Below are 16,802 nucleotides of genomic sequence, written 5' to 3' on the forward strand. Positions count from 1 at the left end.
CTTTTTCCACATCCTTGCCAGCATTTGGTATCATTTTTTCTCTGGATCCTAGCCAGTCTGATTGGGGTAAGGTGGTATCTTAGGGTGATTTTAATTTGCATTTCCCTAATTACTAATGATGTTGAACACTTTTTGAGATGTTTCTTAGCCATCTTTATTTCTTCCTTTGAGAATTCTGTTTAGATTTTTAGCCCATCTTTTAATTGGGTTATTTAGTTTCTCATTCTTTGTTTTTTGTGTTCTTTATATATTCTGGATGTTAAACCTCTGTCAGATGTGTCACTGGTGAAAATTTTTTTCATTCTCTGGATTTTCTCTTCACTTTTTTTATTGTTTCTTTTGCTGTACATAACCCTTTTAGTTTAATGAGGTCCCTTAATTCCTGAGCAACTTCTGTCTGATTTAGAAAATTCTTTCCTTCACCTATATCTTGTAAGTTGCTGCCAATATTTTCTTCTGATAGTTTCAGGGTTTCCAGTTTCACATTGAGGTCTTTGATCCATTTAGAATTGACTTTTGTGCAAAGCGAAAGGATCTAGTTCCAGTTTTGTACAGGTGGAGATCCAGTTTTGCCAGCACCATTTGTTGAAGATGCTGTCTTTCCTCCATTGTGTGTTCTTGTCACATTTGTCAAATATCAGATGGCTGAAATTGCATGTACTCAGGTTTGGGTCTTCAATGATTTTCAGTTGATCTATGTTTATGTTTTTCCTCCAGTGCCATTCTGTTTTTATGACTATGGCTCTGTAGTATTCTTTGAGATCTGGTATAGTAATCCTCCCAGCAGTTCTCTTTGTGCTCAGGGTTGCTTTGACTATCTTGGGTCTTTTGTGCCTTCATATGAGTTTAAGGATGCAATTTTCTAATTCTGTGAAATATCTCACAGGGATTTTGATTGGGATTGCATTGAATCTATATATTGCTTTTGGTAGGATGGTCATTTTCACAATATTAATTCTTCAAATACATGAACATGGGAGGTCCTTCCATCTCCTGGTGTCTTCCTCAATCTCTTTCTTTAATAATTTAAATTTTTCATTATAGAGACCTTTCGTGTCTTTGGTCAGATTTAGTAGAAGAGATTTTAATTTTTTTGCATCAATTGTGAATTGGAGCATTTCCCTGTATTCTTCCTCAAATTTCTTGTTATTGGTATATAAAAAGGCTACTGATTTTTGTAGATTGATTTTATGACCTGCCACTATACTAAGAGTATTGATCAGTTCTAGGAGTTTTCTGGTGGAACTTTTGGGATCTCAGGTATAGCATCATATCATCTGCAAAAAGTGATAGTTTGACTTCTTCTTTTCCAGTTAGTACTCCTTTAATTTCCTTCTCCTGTCTGATTTCTCTAGCAAAAGTTTCAAGCACTATGTTGAAAAGGAGTGGAGATAGTGGACATCCTTTTCTGGTTCCTGATTTTAATGGGAATGCTTCCAGTTTTTCTCCATTAAGAATCACATTGGCTGTGGATTTCTTGTATATAGCTTTAATTATATTGAAGTGTGTTCCCTCCAGTCCAATTCCCTCTAGGACTTTAAACATAAATCTGTGCTGAATTTGTCAAAAAAGCCTTTTCTGCATCTATTGAGATGACAATGTGGCTTTTGTTTTTGAGTCCATTTATATGATTAATGATGTTTATTGACTTGCATATATTGTACCATCCCTGCATCTCTGGGATAAAGCCTACTTGATCATGGTGAATGATATTTTTGATATGTATCTGTTTGTGGTTTGAAAGCATTGTGTTGAGAATTTTGGCATCTATGTTGATTAGGGATATGGGTCTATAGTTTTCTTTTTTGGTTGTGTCTTTACCCGGTTTGGGTATTAGAGTGATGCTGGTTTCATAGAAGGAATTTGGGAGTTCTTTCTCTGTTTCAATCATTTTGAATAATTTAAGTAGCTGGCGGTCTTTAAATGTCTGGTAGAATTCTGCTGTAAATCCATCTGGGTCTGGGCTATTTTTAGTTGGGAGGCTTTATATTACTGTTTCAATTTCCTTGTATGTTATGGGTCTGTTTAAACTGTTGATCTGATCTTGTTTTAACTTTGGATGTTCCCATGATTTCAGATATCCATCCATATTTCTTTTAGACTTTCAGATTTAGTAGTGTATAGGTTTTTAAACTATTCCCTTATAATGGTCTGGATCTTTTGGGTGTCTGTTGTGGTGTTTCCCCTTTCATCTCTGATTTTATTGATTTGGATTTATTCTTTCTTTCTTTTGGTTAACTGGGCTAAGGGTGTGTCTATTTTGTTTAGCTTTATTCCTTTTCAAAGAACCACTTAGATTCATTGATTCTTTCTATTGTTTTCTTTGTTTCTATTTCATTCATTTCTGCTCTGATTTTTGCTATTTCTTCTCTTCTTCTGGGTATGGGTTTCGTTTGTTCTTGCCTTTCCAGTGTCTTGAGTTTATTTGTACTCTTTCCAAATTTTTAATGTAGGCACTTAGAGCTATAAACTTCCCTTTTAAGACTGATTTTAATGTGTTCTAGAAGTTGTGTTGTGTTGTATTATCCTTTTTTGTTGAATTCCAGGAATTCTTTTTATTTCTTTCTTAATTTTTCCTTTGAATCACTCATTGTTTAGGAGTGTGTTGTTCAATCGCCATGAGTTCCTGTAGTGACTAAGGCTTCCAGCAGTGTTGATTTTGAGCTTTATCAATTTGTGGTCCAACAGAATGCATGAAATTATTTATTTATTTTTTTTCTATTTGTTGAGGTTAGTTTTGTGGCCCAGTATGTGGTCAATTTTTGAAAAAGTTCCATTAGGTGCCAAATAGAAACTCTTTGGTGTTTGCGTGGAATAATTGAAAGATGTCTGTTAGGTCCATTTGATGTATGTTATCATTTAATTTAGATGTCTCTCTGTTTATTCTTTGTCCAGTTGACCTATCTAATGAAAACAGTGGGGTATTGAAGCTCCCTGCTGTTACTGAGTTGGGGTTAATCTGTGTCTTAAAACCCTGTAGTGTTGTTTTTATGAATTTGCATGCACCAGAATTTGGTGCATATATGTTAAGGATTGTAATATTTTCTTGGTTAACTGTTCCTTTGATCAGAATGAAGTGACCCTCCTTATCTCTTGTGATTAGTTTTACTTTGAAGTCTATTTTGTCAGATATCATAATTGGAACCTCTGCTTGTTTCTTATTGCCATTTCTTTGGAATATTCTTTTCCATCCTTTTTCCTCAAGGTAGTGTCTATCCTTGAAGGTGAGATGGGCTTCTTGCAGACAGTAAAGAGATGGATTTGTTTCTTAATCCATTTGCTTAGCCTGTGTCTTTTGACTGGGGAGTTCAGTCCATTGACATTTAAGGTTATTATTGAAAGGTGTGTATTAGTTGCCATCATTTTGATTGCTGTTTATGTTCTCTGTTTAATTTTGTGTTTCCTAGATTATATTTTTGTTTATTTTCTTCCATTGCCGCTAGGGTATAGTTGCTTCTCTCTCTGCCCTCTCTATTGTTTCAAGTATTCTTTGAAGGGCTGGTTTTTGTGGACATGTATTCTTTCAGGCTATTCATGTCATGGAAGATTTTTCTTTCCCCCTCAACTAATATAGACATTTTTGCTGGCATCTATTGTCATGCAGAACTGGAAATACCTTGGTCCAGGGTCTTCTGGCTTTCATAGTTTGCATTGATAAGTCAGCTGTAATTCTGATGGGCTTTCTTTTGTATGTGGCTTGTTTTTCTTTTGCTGCTTTCAGTATTCTCTCTTTGTTCTGTACATTTAGTGTTTCTACTGATGTCATGAGGAGTTTCTTTTCTGATCCTGTCTGTTTGGTGTTCTATGTGCTTCCTGTATTTGTATGGGGATTTCTTTCCTTAATTTTGGGGAAATATCTTCTACAATCCTGTTTATGATCTGGTTAACACCATTAACCTGAAATTCTTCTCCTTCCTTTATTGTTATGATCTGTAGATTTGGTCTTTTCATGTTGTCCCACATCTCTTGCATATTCCATTCCTGGGTTTTTTAAAACTGTCCATACTCTTTCCTTGAGTGGTCCAATTCTTCAACTTTATCCTCCAGTGTTGATATTCAGTTTTCCATTTCATTCATTCTAGAGGTGAGGCTTTCCCCTGTTGTTTCTAGTTGGGTTATTGAGTTTTTCACTTTCTTCATTTCTGCCTGTGTTTTCTTCAGTGTTTCTCTTTTGTGAATTCCTTCAGAAGTTTAGCCCTCTCTTCTTTTATCTCTTTGATTTGTTTGTTCCTATGTTCTTTAAATTCATTGAATTCCTTGATTATGTTTGTGATTGTTCTTTTCAATTCAGTGTTTGGGTTATCTCTAGGGGGTTCTTCTTGTAGAACTCTTCTACAGGATTGGTGAGCTTTGGTGGGGACATAGTGTTTTGGCTTTCCATTTTGTTATTCTTTTGTTGTGGTTTTGGAATGTGAATTTCTTTTGTTTATGATTCTGATATGAGAATTAATTTGAAGTAAGCTTCTGTTTATATTATCTGGGTGCTTAGATCATTTCTTTATTTGCTATGTAAAGCCGGTTGGTACAGGGTTCAGGTTCTCTCAGATTTATTTTGGAGGGAATTGCTGGCTTCAGATTAGCTATTCAGGGGTCCCCACAGAGCCCAATTCATCTCCCATCAGGTACACTCAGCTTCCTTCACCACGTGGAGGCAAGATCCTGGCTCTCTCAGGCAGTTCCATGCCATTGTCAACCTTATGGTGGTCTGTTGAGCTCTGAGCTGCTACCCCAAAGGAGGTCAAACCCACCCTCTCAGGCTGTCTGCTAAGATATTAGCCTTAGCCTATCAAAGCCAGATCTGACCTGGGGCATTGGGAGGGACCTTACAAAGTCACAGGTAGGGGAGTGGTATGGCCCAGTTAGGGGAAATCCACCACCATGTGGAGGCAGGATCTGAAGGTTGTCAGGGTGTCCCCTGAATTCTCAGGTTCTCTGGTATTTGTGTTTCAATTTCTTTTTCATTATGGGTTTGTTTAGGCTGTTGATCGCCTCTTGGTTTGATTTTGTTGGTGGTCATGATTTTAGGAATTCATCCATTTCCTTTAGGTTTTCAAATTTAATGGAGTATAGATTTTTAAAGTATTCCCATACAATGTTTTGGATTTTTTTGGTGTCTGTTGTCATGTTGCCCCTTTCATCTCTGATTTCGTTAATTTTCTTTCTTTTGGTTAACTGTACTAAGCATCTTTCTATCTTTAACATTTCAAAGAACAAGCTCTTAGATTCAGTAATTTTTTGTATTATTTTATTTGTTTCTATTTCATTAATTTGTACTCTGATTTTGTTATTTTTTCTCACCTGAAAGGTTTGGGGTTGGTTTGGTCTAGCTTTCCAGGGCCTTGAGTTTTATTACCAACCCTTTATTTGTGCTCTTTCTGATTTTTTAATGTAGGCACTAAGCTATAAACTTTCATCTTAGGACTGATTTTAGGGTGTCCCAGAGGTTTTGTTGTGTTGGATTCTCATTTCCATTTTGTTCCAGGAATACTTTTATTTCTTTCTTAATTTCTTCTTTGATTCATTCTTGATTCAGGAGTAGACACATGTTCAGGAGCATACAGCTTTAATTATGTTGAGATTTGTTCCATCCAGATCACTTCCTTCTAGGACTTTTAACATAAATGCACGTGGGATTTTGTCAAATGCCTTTTCTGTATCTGTTGAGATGACTGTGTGGTTTCTGTCTTTAAGCCCATTTATATGTTTTAATACAGTTTTTGACTTACGGATTTTGAACCATCCCTGCATCTCTGGAATAAAGCCGACTTGATCATAGTGAATGAACTTTTTGATGTGTGTCTACATGCCATTTGCAAGTATTTTGTTGAGTATCTTTGCATCTATGTTCATTAAAGATTGGGTTTATAGTTTTCTTTTTTGTTGTGTCTTTACCTGGTTTTGGAATTAGAATGATACTGGCTTCATAGAAGGAGTTTGGTACTTCTCCCTCTGTTTCTATCTTTTTGAATAATTTAAGCAGTATTGGTTGTAGATTTTCTTTGAATGTATGGCAGAATTCTGCTGTGAGTCCACCTGGGCCTGGGTTTTTTTTAGTTGGGAGGTTTTGTATTACTGTTTCAGTTTCCTTATTTGTTATGAGTCTTTTTAGGCCGTTGAGCTCCTCTTGGTTTAACATTTGTGGTGGCCATAATTTTAGGAATTCATTCATTTCTTTTAGGCTTTCAAATTTAATGGAGTATGGATTTTTAAAGTATTCCCTTACAATGTTTTGGAGTTTTTTAGTGTCTGTTGTTATGTTTAATCTCCATGAGTTCATGTATTTACTACAGCTTCTTTTGCTGTTGATTATAAGCTTTATTGCACTGTGGTTTTATAGAAGGCATGGAATTATTTCAATTTTTATTTTTTTTTGTATTTGTTGAGATTTGTTCTTACTCCAGAATGTGGTCAGTTTTAGAATAACTTGCATGAGTGGCTGAGTAGAAAGTGTATTCTTTGGTGGTTGGTAGGAATATTCTGTATGTATCTGTTAGGTCCATTTCGTATAATATGTCATTTAATTCTAATATCTCCATGTTTATTCTTTGTTCAGTTGCCATGTCTATTGAAGAAAATGCGGTATTAAAGTTGTCCATTTTCACTGAGTTGGTGCCAAATGTTATTTTATAGTCCTGGATTACTAATTTTGTGTAATTGGATGCTCCAGAGTTTGATGCATAAATGTTCATGACTGTAATATCTTCTTGGTCAATTGTTCCTTTGATTAAGATGAAATAACCCTCCTTATCTCTTCTGATGAGTTTTAATTTGAAGTCTATTTTGTCGGATATTAAAATTGCAACCCCTGCTTTCTTCTTAGGGCCATTTGCTCGGAATTTTTTTTTTTTTTCCATCCTTTCACTCTAAGTTAGTGTCTGTCCTTGAAGGTGAGATGAGTGTTTTGAAGACAACAAAAGATGGATCTTCTTTCTTGATCCATTGCGCCAGCCTATGTCATTTGACAGGGGAGTTGAGGCAATTGATACTTAGTGTTAATATTAAAAGTTGCGGATTGTGTACTGTCATCTTAATTTCTTTGTGTTTGTGGCCCTATTTTGTGTTTCCATTCATATGCCTTTAATTTCTTTTGGGCACACCCATTCTTTTCTTCAGTCCTTTGTATTGCTTTGGGTGTTCTCTGTAGTGCTGGTTTGGAAGACACAAATTTTTTTAGCCTATTTGTGTCATGGAAAAATTTCTGTTCCCCTTCAACCTTGATAGATAGTTTTGCTGGATAAAGTATTTGGGGATGGCATCCATGGTTGTTTAGAACTGGGAATACTTTGCTCCAGGCTCTTCTGGCTGTCACAGTGTACATTGGAACGTCAACTGTTATTCTGATGGATTTTCCTTTATGTGTAACTTGTTTTTCTCTATCAGCTTTCAATACCTTCTCTTTGTTCTGTACATTTCTTTTTGTCTTTTTGAGACAGGGTCTCCCTGTAGTCCCAGCTGTCTTGGATTGACCATGGAGACCAGGCTGGCCTTGAACTGGCAGAGATCTGTCTGCCTTTGCTGTGATATGTTGTGGGGACTTTCTGTTCTGATCGTGTCTTAATGGTGTTCTCTGTGCTTCTTTAATCTCTATAGATATATCTTTCCTTAATTTAGGGAAGTTTTCCTCTATAATCCTATTGAAGATCTATTCGATGCCATTAGTTTAGTTTTCTTTTCCTTCCTGTATGCCTATAATACATAAATTTTGTCATTTCATGTTGTCCCACATTTCCTGAGTATTCCATTCCTGTGGTTTTTTAAATTTTGCTTAGTCTTTGCTTAAGGAGTCCAGATCTTTAACTTTATCCTCCAGTCTCCATATTCTGTTTTCCATTTCATTCATTCTGCTTGTGAGAATTAATGAAATGCTGTTTCTCTGTTGTTTCTACGTGGTTTATTGGGTCTTTGAGTCCCGTGTTCATTTCCATTTGGTTTTTCTTCACTACTTCTATCTCTTTAGTGAATTTGCTTTTCAAATTCTGAATTATTTTTATATTTCATTAATCTGCATATTTGCATATTCTTGAGCTTCTGTAAAAAGTTTATGCCTTTCCTCTGAATTCTTTGAGTTGTTTGCCTGTGTTTTCTTGTAATTCTTTGATCATGTTTATGATTGTTCTTTTATATTCTGTGTCCTGGAGTTCTATATGGTGGTTCTCAATGTTCTGCCCTTCTTTACAACTCGTGAGTTTCTTGGAGGACATATTTTTCCTGGTTTTTCATATTATTTGTACTTTTGTGTTGTCAGTTATGTGTTGAACAGGAATTTATACTCTGCTCTTTTAAAATATAATTTTGGTTCAGAGTCCTGGCTGAGCATGTCTGTCTGCTTGATCCTGAGGCTGGGAATTTGGTGGTGAGGGGGCTGCCTGGGTGAGATATATGGTAGCATGACTGGATAATCTGGTTTGGGAAGGTAGTCCTGGGATTTGGGTTTAATAAATAGGTGCCAACCTGTTAAAAAAGGCTTTCAAGGACAGTGATGAGGGGAATGGGATAGCTAGTCCTCCTGTCTCGACTCCCTTTTCTGACCTCAGAGGGCATCATACTACACAGGTTCACTTATCTACATGTAGGCAATACATTCATACACATAAGATAAAGATTAATAAAATATTTAAAAAAGAAAAGTAGCTGAATATAAGCCAGGAAGTAAAATCAATAAAGCACTGTTCATCCACTTGGTTAAATTATAGGCTAGGATACACATCAGCTTTCTGCTTTCCAAGAGTGAGTGATCTCACTTAATATTATGCATTTTAGGTCCATCTATTTTCTTGCTAATTTTGTGTTTTGATTTTGTTAGAACCGAATAATATTCCATTTTATATATGTATAAGATTTTCATTATTAATTCTTCTGTTAATGGATAACTAGGCTGGTTCCATCTCCTTGTTATAGTTGAATAGAGCAGTAGTAAACATGGAGATACAAATATATCTATAGCAGGTATGGAGTTCTCTGGGTAGATTCTCAGGAGTCATATAGTTGGGTCATATGGTAGCACTTTTAATATCCATTGTCTTGTGTCTTCTTTGATTTCCTTCTTCAGCATCTTGATTGACCCTTGCAGAGGTCTTTATTTTTATTTTTCTAGGCATATTCCGATTACTTAATTTTTGGTGGCAGTATTTTGAATGGGATATTTTTCCTAGATTCTTTCTCTGAGAGCATGTTGTCTAGAAGAAAGCTCCTTTTATATATTGATTTGGATCCTGCAACTTTACTCTAAATGTTTTTTTCAGTCTAGGAATTTTCTAGAAGATTCTCTAGGGTCTTTAAAGTAGAGAATCATGTCATCAGCAAATGTCTAACTTCTTTCTTTCCTGTTTAATGCCCTGTATATCTTTCTTTTGTCTAATTGCTACAGATAAGATTCAAGCCCTATATTAAATAACAGACATGAGGGTGAGCATCCTTGTCTCATTCCTGATTTTAGAGGAAACATGTTCAGTGTGTCTTTTTTAGTATACTGTTTGCTCTAGATTGCTATATATAGCCTTTAGCATCAGGCGGTATGCATTATCTATTCTTAAACTCTCCACACTTTTATCATGCATGCATGTTGAACTGTGTCAAATGTCTTTTAGGCATAAATTGGAAAAATCTTGTGGTTTCTGTCCTTTAGTGTTTTTAAATGATATATTATGTTTATTGATTTACATATGTTGAACCAACCTTGCTTTTCTTTAATAAAGCATAATGTATGATCTTAATATGTTCCTGAATTTAGTTTGAAAATATTTCGTTGAGGACTTTTGCATGTACAATCATTAAAGAAATTGGTCTGTAGTTTCTTCTTGGTTTTTTTTTTTTTTCATTGTGCCTTTACTTTGTTTCAGTATCAGAAGAATACTGTCTTTGAAGAAGGTGTTTGGTAGTGTTCCTTCATTTTCTTCTTTCTTTCTTATTTCTTTTTCATCAAATTTAGCAGAATTTGTATAAGATCTTCCTTGGAAATGTTTATACTTGGTGGTAAAGTCACCTGTTTCTAAGCTTTTCTTTGAGGGGAGACTTTTGATTAGCTTCTATATTGTTGCTTGTAATGGGCCTATTTAAGTTATTTATATCATCTGGTTTTAAGCTTAGTAGGTGATATGCATTATGAAATTCTTCTATTTCTTCTAGATTTCCCTAGGTTTTAGAGTACAGGCTTAGAATGTAACCTACAGTAAATATTCTGTTTCATTGAAGTCTGTTGTAAGTGACACACTTTTGATCTCTAATTTTGTCGAGTTGTCTCTTTTCCCTGTTTCTTTTTGTCAGACTGACTAGGGTTTCTCAATATTTTTTACTTTTATTTTTTAAAAAATATTTTATTTATGATTTTTATTTTATGTATAAAAGTGTTATGCCTGCATGTATGTAAGTGCGCCCATGCTATTCAATGCCTGTGGAGGTCAGAAGAGGACTTTGGATTCCGTAGAAGTGGAGTTAGGAATGGTTTTTAGCCACCTTGGAGTGCTGGGAACTGAACTCTGTCTTCTGCAAGAACAACCAATGCTCTTAACTGCTGAACCATGTCTCCAGTCCTTCTTTACTTTTCCAAAGATCAACTCTTTGTTTGGTTATTTTTATAGATTGTTCTTTCATATTTCATTAATTCATTCCTAAATCTTTGTTATATCTTGTCATTTACAGGTATTGAGATTGGATGCTTATTAGTATTCAGGAGCCTTGAAGTGCAACATTAGGTTGTTTATCACCATAAATGTTCCTTTAGTATGGCCTTGGCTGCTTCCCAGAGGTTCTGCTAGATTGTGTTCTCATCATAGTTTGTTACTAGGAATTTTTTTTGGGGGGTGGGGGCTCATTTTGAGAAAGGGTCTCTTTATAACCACAGCTGGCCTGGATTCGCTATGGAGACCAGGCTGGCCTTGAACTAACAGTGATTTACCTGCCTTTGCCTCCAAGTGCTGGGATTAAAGGCATGCACCACAATGCTCAACTCTGTTACTAGGAATTTTTTAACTTTAATCTCTGATTTCTTGGATGACACATTGTTTATTCAAAACTGTATTATTTGGTCTCCAATTTTTGTGCTTTCTTTTATTGTAACTTTCTAATTTTATTGTATAATAACCGAGTTAGATGCACAGAGGAATGCCACTTAAGCTGTCCTTTATTGATAGCCAATGGTCAGAGAGGAGGCTAATGCCCCAATGAACTCTCAACCCTGAGAGAAGCAGGGCAGGATTTATGAAGCTTAAAACCACAATTACATCATGCCTGGGGCAAAGCCAATAACCATAATTACATCAAATCATCATAGTTACATCAAACCAGGGGAAGGTCAGTTAATAAAGAGATTTTCAGTTTCTATAAGGAAAAAAACAAGTACAGATGCAGGTACATGTGGGGATAAGGACGTGCTATCTGGACATGCTACCTGGCTACTTGTAAGTTTCCCAGTATTGTAGAAACAATGTGCTCCCTGAAACTACCAGTGTGAGATGTTCTGCCTGACTGACTAAAGTGGGAATGACTGGCAAAAACTCAGGGGAAAGCAAAAGTTAGCTACAGCCAGATGGAGTTAGTTTTGCCATTTCAATTCCATTGTGGTCTGATAAGATGCAAGGAAATCTATTATCTATCTATCTATCATCTATCTATCTATCTATCATCTATCTATCTATCCATCTATCTATATTATATAGTATAATACATATTGTATATTGAGACTTGCCTTGTGTTCTGTGATATGACTGTTTTGGAAAAGTTTCTGTATGATGCTGAAAAAAGTGTTTATTGCCTATCTGCTGGATGGAAATCCCATTCTGTGTCTGGGAATGCAGTTTAGAGGAAGTGTGCTTGTCTATAAGGAAATAAATTTTTGGGTTCAATAACCAGCATCTTAAAAGGGTAGTGTCCAGTCTATTAAATTCATTCCAACTTAATTTAATAATATACCTATGAAGCATCATTTGCAATTACCATAGACTTTTCAATGTGATAATATATTTGATCTTAATTATTAGTTTCTGATAAATTCATTATTAAAATCACTTAAACTGAATTGTGTTCTGGATATCTGTATCATCTAAAATTAATTTTAAAAGTTTTGTTGCTCAAAATGACACACAATGTTGTTCTGTGCTGTCAACCAATGAATGTATTATATGTGCTTTGAAAATGGGAGAGTATTGATACTTTGTTTGAATAATTGCTACTATATTTAATATATTTAAAAATAATGGAAGTTTTTTTATTTCTTTTACAAAGAGATATATACATATATGAACATAGCCAGTGCAAAAAATCACAAATGTTATAAACTAATCAACATACACAAATCTAATCCTCCATTTTCAATGATTGTTTCAGAGACAATATTTTGAACTTGATTCTGTCAGTGTGAAAGATCTGTACTGCAGGCCTGCCTTAAAGGCCTTCTCCCTCTTGTGTTACCGGTGCACCCTGTGGACAAGGTCAGAGTTTCTGTGGCATTTTATAGAAACTCTAAACTGATAAACGGCTGAAGCTGAGAGCAAAAGTAATTCTCTGAGGATAAGAGAATGGAATGCCTGCTTCTGAATCCCCAGCTCTGAGCTCTTGAATCCCTCAAGACTTTGTCTTGCCTCATCTTCAGTTTCTTCTTAGAAATTCTGTTTAAGGGAATCTGATTTGGGAGCTCTGTTACTTGCAGATGGAAATGTGGTAAAATCTGCATGATTTATTTGCACACAATCATAATGTGGCCCTCTCAGATTGTGTGTTAAATTTTTGGTGTCCAAGATAAACCTGAAATTTCATGGAGGATTATGCTGTTTATTCTGGATTCTGCTATTTCAACATACTTGACAGAAAAAGATAAAGAGATAGCTTAAAAGCATGGTCCTATGTATTGGAAGTTTGAACGAATCTTTATCAAAGAGGTGCCAGACTTCAGAATTTGGTTCCATATTTAATGTAGCAACAAAATTTAGAGCAATTTGTTTTAAACTGTTTGAAAGTAAAAATACAAATTTAGTTAGCCGGGTATGGTGGCACATGCCTGTAGGCAGATCTCTGTGAGTTCAAGGCCAGCCTGGTCTACATAGTGAGTTCCAAGAGATCTGGAGCCACAGGAAGACCCTGCTTCAAAAAGACAAAAAAAAATAGTATTCATTTATTTCTATTTTAATTTTATTCCTTATGAGCTGATTGCTGCTGCTGCTATAGATTCTATATAAGTTCACGGTGAAAGAAAACAAATCCCAACTAGAGAAAGGAGGAGAAGGCCTGCCTTCCTCCTCCTCCTCCTCCTCCTCCTCCTCCTCCTCCTTCTTCTTCTTCTTCTTCTTCTTCTTCTTCTTCAAATCAGAAATTCTACTTTGTTTACTCTCTCGTCTTTACTTCTAAATGGTTACTTCATGCCTTGCTTCACAAGTATTTTTATTTTTATTTTTTTGCTCTTTTTTTTTTAGACAGGGTCTCCCTGTAACCCCACCTGGACTGGAAATCACTATGCAAACCAGGCTGGCCTTGGACTCACAAGATCCTTCTGACTCTGCCTTCCAAGAGCTGGGACTAAAGGTATGTGCTACCATGCCTGGCAAGTTCTATTTTGTAGTTGATCACCTTTAGGGTAATAGTCATCAATTTTTAACTCATAAATCTTGTGCATTAGAATTACATGGGCAGAGTAGAGGTGTAGTTTGGTGTAAGAACACTGAAACACTGAGATATTATTCATGAGGTCATGAGTCTGATTTCCAGGTCAGGTACAAAACGCATGCACACACACACACACACACACACACACACACACACACAGTGGATAAATTAAAAAATCAAGAAAATCTTCTCAGGCTTAAGTGTATCTTAGTGGTGAAAAGCTTGTTTAGCATGTGTTAGGCCATGTGTTTCATCCTGTACACTGGAATAAAAGGAACTAATATGGGCAGCTGATTAAAATGATAGATTCATTGGATTAGACTGCCTGGTTTTAGTTTCCAGCACTTATATGGTAGCTAACAACTATGTTTAACTCCAGTTCCAGCCACTGCATGCATGTGGTTCACTTACATACATGCAGGCAAAACACTCAAACACATAAAATAAAAATCAGTAAGTTAAAAAATTTTAAATTTAAATTCATAGCTTTGCTTAGCCTCACTGCATCAGGACATCTAAACATAGAGCTCAGGGATCTATACTAGAAGCTGACCCAAAGCATCCCTAGTATGGAAAATGCTCTTTGGGATCCTCTGGGTTCAGCACTTACCTCTGTATGCCTTCTTATTGAGTTTCCCCATTTCATAGCAGCATCTCTTTTCTTGTCTCTTTTCCAGTGATTACTCTGTTATTCAAATATACAACTAACAAGGACACTCCATGGGCCAGGACTGTGCATGTATTCATCACTATGTTCCAATGTCCTGTCCAGTTCCTGTCTTAGTATAGGTGTTTCGATTAATTTATAAAAGAGAAATTGCCATTTTCTGAGAGGCAGGAAGGTTCCAAAATACCACGTGAAAATAGAGCAGCAATCAATGAGGACACTGGAAAAAGCGTGGAGTAACCTGGACTCTGCAGTATACCATCTGCTGAGAAAGGAAAGGGTATTTTAAGATGGATTATGCTTTGCTGCTGATAAGAACAAGCACAAAGACAGAAGAAACGACTGGAGAAAATAGGAGGTGTCAGGGTAGAATCTTTGCAAAGGCAGATTTAAAGCCAAAAATGGTGTAATATGTTCTTTAGTCTAAGGATGAACTTAGCAATAACAATTTAGATGGAAAAGGGCGAGTTTTGAATTGCTGCTCCAGTTAGAATGCAACTGATAGAATAATAACATGAACTTTCTCATATAATTCAGATCATATGTGCCTGAACCCTCATCTGTAACATTAGTGGAAACTATAATACCTGGTTCTACTTTTCTTTTTTTTAGTGTTTGTCAATGTACTGAACAGTTTGTGCTGAATCAGGAGTGTGGTATGAATTGAAAACACAATATGTAGTATCCTGAAAACTGTTTTGAAAAAGACTTGCTTTTTTTATTTTTTCTTTTCATTTTACCAAGAACAGAAATGTTTCATATACCTTTTTAAAATATTGTCTCATATTATAATTTTAATGTCACCAAATATTTCTGTTAGCAAGAAAAAAGTAATGAAATGACAGGCATAAAATAATGTGAGATATGGTGAGTTCACTACTTTAAGTTAAATGATTCCATAAATCCAGATCAAATGAATATTATGTAAGTTGCTAAGGAATAAAAATTAATCAATGGTTCAACCCAGTTGTAAAGCCTAATAATCACAACAATGACTCATGCAGCAAACTATCTCTATTGGTACAGTAGGGGCACTTTATTTTGGAAGTAATCAACAGCTATCTCATTGGATGTAAAGTCTGCTCAGTGGGAGGGAAATCATGCCTGGTACTGTAAAGACAGCCAAATACATATGGCTAGAGAGATCATAGATCCTAGAGAAAAACCCATGTCTGTCACATCCCTAGACAAACATAATTTCTTACTGTTTGCTAAATATATATCCTTATATTTATAGACAAGTATACCATTCACCACTCAACAAACAGGCTTCATTTTGCCACAGGAGACTATTACAGAGTTCCACAACTGGTTAAAAATAAAGAAAAAGTGTCTGTGAGATGCCCATTCATAAGTGACACATGCAATGGAACCTTCACACATAAAGCTCATGGAACATAGTGGAACACTGGGCAAAAAATAGTAATGCATCATTCAAATCTCATGAATGAACTTTCCTCACACAACAGAGTGTGATTAACATAGAAAGCTGCAATTGGCCAAAATGTAGAGAATAAGAGGCTGCTGAGTGCTTGACCCTGGATAGAACTTCTATATTAATCTTCTACCACCCAGGGCTCAGGGACCTTTAAAAAATGGGCCAGAAAATATCTAAGAGCCATGAGTTTAGAGGACCACAAGGAAATGCTTTTCCAGGTGCCTGGGAACTTGCTCATACGAACTTACAGCAATGGTGACAGTACGCATAAGACCCATGCAGTCTCAAAGCAGACAAACACATAGCATAGAACTGGGGAAGTGGGTGAGAAACTCCAGCTTTGGCTGAGGAACTATTGGCAACTGATCACTGCTGAGTAGACTGACCAGGTGCCATTGAATGAACTTATACTGAGGGACATCTGGGTATACAAACTTCACTCCATAGGCATTCACATATATGAGAGAATGCAAGAAAACTGGAGGAGGGTATTGAGAGTACAGATAGGGGATGCTGTCTAAAATTGATTAAGATGTATTGTATAAAATGGATAAAAATTTAACAAATGTTTTTAGGGGCTGGAGAGATGACTCATCATTTAAGAGCACAGGCTGTCCTTGCAGAAGACAGACGTTTGAATCCCAGCACTCACATGGTGGCTAACAACCATCTGTAACTCCAGTTCCAGTGGCTCTGACGCCCTCTTCTGTTCTCCATACGCACTGCATGATATGGGTGCACTTACACACATGCAGGCAATACATTCATACTCATAAAAAATAATTTAATAATTAAAAAAAGTATAGCTAGTGACCAGCATCAGAAGTCATGCACAATGCCATAAATTTTGCATTGTGTCCTTACAACTCAAGCACCTCCAATGGAGGGTCACTTGGTGTGAGTTTTGGGGCAGTAAAAATGTACTGGAAGTGTGGTCAGTTGTGGTTTTGAATGTAGGGGAGGGCATCCAAGATGACAGGGCCCTACTCTTTTTGATTGCACAGGGGGAACTGGCAGCTTCTCTCACTGAGTACAAAACAAGAAGAGCATATTTTAACCAGGGGGTGTGGTCAGTATCTCTGACCCTTGATCTTTTGCCTAGTG

The sequence above is a fragment of the Nannospalax galili genome, unplaced genomic scaffold (genome assembly GCF_000622305.1).
Source record: "Nannospalax galili isolate Female #2095 unplaced genomic scaffold, S.galili_v1.0 scaffold1025, whole genome shotgun sequence".
Classification (NCBI taxonomy): domain Eukaryota; kingdom Metazoa; phylum Chordata; class Mammalia; order Rodentia; family Spalacidae; genus Nannospalax; species Nannospalax galili.